This window comes from Rhinolophus ferrumequinum, chromosome 7, assembly GCF_004115265.2.
Source record: "Rhinolophus ferrumequinum isolate MPI-CBG mRhiFer1 chromosome 7, mRhiFer1_v1.p, whole genome shotgun sequence".
In the NCBI taxonomy this organism is placed as follows: Eukaryota; Metazoa; Chordata; class Mammalia; order Chiroptera; family Rhinolophidae; genus Rhinolophus; species Rhinolophus ferrumequinum.
The window spans coordinates 46444143-46446876 of NC_046290.1; the positions used below are offsets into that span (position 1 = coordinate 46444143).

At 44.6% G+C, this 2734-nt stretch overlaps 1 long non-coding RNA gene across 1 annotated transcript; it reads left to right on the forward strand.

Annotated features, from left to right (window-relative positions):
- The first annotated feature begins 1601 nt into the window (after positions 1-1601).
- Positions 1602-2431, forward strand: LOC117024663 (uncharacterized). The gene is made up of 2 exons (XR_004423487.1): positions 1602-1638; positions 1933-2431. It is a non-coding gene; the product is annotated as an uncharacterized LOC117024663 (long non-coding RNA).
- Positions 2432-2734: the final 303 nt, after the last annotated feature.

Sequence of the window (2734 nt, forward strand, 5' to 3'; positions counted from 1 at the left end):
TTCATTAAAAGATAGATGATATCATCTCTAGCTCCAATATACAGCAAACTCCACTCCATGGACTCCTCGTGGGGAATTTAGCATTTCAAATGTCAAGAAATTTCACTAGGGCTTGAGATGAAGGGGTGGAGGGAGTTCCAAAAGCTTCCCATCCTCCACTTGCCCTCACCAATTCCCCCTAACTCTGAATCGATTCTTGACTAACTGTGATGTGGTACAGGAAATAGAGTACAGAAAATGGAGGATGTGCTGAGTCGTTCCCTGAGCCATTAACTAGCCACGTGACAGAAGATCCGTCATTTAAGCCAATAATAACAGCAGCCATCACCTACTGAATTCCTTAAAAATGCCCCCACTAGACAAAAATTCCTTGAGATAAGGACTAACTTGTTTGTGTCCCTCCTTCAGTGATAACCAAAGTGCAAACAGTTGGCAAACAAGAGTTGCTAAATGTAAAATTGGGATCATTCTGTTTTGCCTGTGTTGTAGGGATTTTATGAGGCCATTTCTATAAAAACTCTTTGAAGTTGTAAAATACCACACAGATGTAAGGAATTAATATCTGCCTATTTCAGGACTAGGAAGGAAATAGCAAAAAGAGAAAAAGTGGAAAGGATGAAAGACCTGGGGGTGGGGTAGACTGTTGGATTTGAAAGCAATTTGAAGCCCCTCTGAGGTGGAGGAAAGAGATTTCAAGTGCTGTAAGACTCTGAGGGCCACTTCCCACACAGCCTGACAATCTTTCAGTGACTGCTCTTTAAGACCTACTCGAAGATATTCTGTCCTCTGACCAGCCTTGGGGTATTGGAGAAAGGAATTATGACAGTCGTATAAATGATGGAATACCACAGAGCTAGCTTTTCAAAGGCCATGCTTCACAGAGACTGTTAATGACATGGGAAGATGCTTAAGACCAAATTAAACCATTTTTGAAATAAAGCAATTAGGATCTTAACTTCATAAATAAATAAATAGCATATAGAAGCAAGGAACAAACACTGAGAGGAGAGAGACCAATAAGGTGACAGTAATACATTACTGTAATTATAATAACTATCAGTAATCTTTGTTGTCTTACTTATACCTGTATATGTTTTATATAATCTTCAATGAATAAATATGGCTCATATACTTGGAAATACATCTGTGTGAGTGTAAACAGATATTGTCTCCTTTGCCGGTTTTTGCATCCCTTCTGGGAACTGATTTAGATCCAAATCAGTTATTCCAAGAACCAAATCATCAGAAATTGAATCAGATGTTCCATCCAAGTCCCAACTGGCAATAATAATGAGACCTGTAATTCAGCTTTTTGATTTTGTCAGCTGCAAGGCGGGATCAAGCTCTTTCTTCTTTTAGCCCATTAGTTGGACACCTGGGTTCCAGTCATAGTTCTAATAGTTGTGTGCCCTCAGACATGTCGCTGTCCCTTTCTGGGCCTCCGTCCTCCTCTGTAAAATGAGGGAGTAGGACCCTGAGGATCCAGGGTCACCTGGGCAGTTTTTGTACCATTCACCACCTCTCCTGGCTCTTTTCCCCTGTATTTGTTCCATTTCATTCCCCTCGACAATTTGTCCCTAGGAAAAGAAGTGCGGCCAAAGGAGCCTTTTGAGTTTTTGTTGACACTTCTAATTGCAGGTTGGAGGCCTGGCTGTCTTGAGTGAAGGATTCTGTTTGTTGGAGGACTCAATAGGCCCGAGCCGGCCCTGCTCCCTCTCCCTCTCCTGAATCTGGGCTGGCATTAGAATAGCAACCAACATTTGGTTGACATGGGACATACTTTTTAATCAGGGGAAGGCAGGGATGAACACAAAGGCCTCTTTCCTCCAAGCAAGTTTGAGTATCTGCTTTTGGGTTTCTGTCTGTCTGTATTTGGCAGAGCTGGTCTTGGGGAAGATCGGGCATTGAGAACCAGTCTCCTTCCTTCTTCAGGATGAAAGCAGCACAAATTGTCCTGATCAGGGAGCCATGACATGCCACGACCCCCAGAGCTCCCCAACGGCCTGAGAGGGAGGCACCCAATTCTCTTGCACTCAAGCCGCAGCAGCTCGTGGCCACTGGGCCCCTGAGAGCCACATGCCTCAGCTCCCCAGCTCCAGCCTCCTTTCAAAGGCCCTTTATTAAACCACCAACTATTTGCTGTCGAGACATTTAGGATGAAATCATTGTGTTAAACAAATAAACGCAGCTTCGTCCAGATTTCTGCTCTGGGAGCAGAGTAAGAAAATAATTTCTGTCTGCTCGCCACAAAAGCGGCTGGAAAGGCCCAAAGAAAAATATTATTTTTACTCCATTGTGTGAAATATTGTCCTGGAGGATCTGACGCACTGAACGTTTGAAGAGTTTGTGCTGGCAGGTTTCAGGGGTCCCCCGGGCCGGCCCCCTGGGGTTGTTTTCTGCATTAATAAACTTAGCATGATGTGTGTTAAAAGGAACATTCTGTTTGCTTTGTAAATAAGGGATGTCAAACAAGAAGCAGAAGCCTTACAGACACTAGGTGATGTGTTCTCAGAGCCTAGAGAGGGAGGCAGGGAGGCACAGGCACCCTGGAAAAATGGGCATTGCTGGGGCTCCCTGAACGGGGCTGAGGCCTCGTTGGGAAAACAAATCAGTCTGTTTGAGTCCAAACCAGGCCATTTCCTCACTGATCCTGGTGGGAAAGCTGCACACTTTGCCCTGAACCAGCAGGATACAGGCTTGGGAAGGAAAAGTTCTCAAGTGTCTGTCAGCTGCG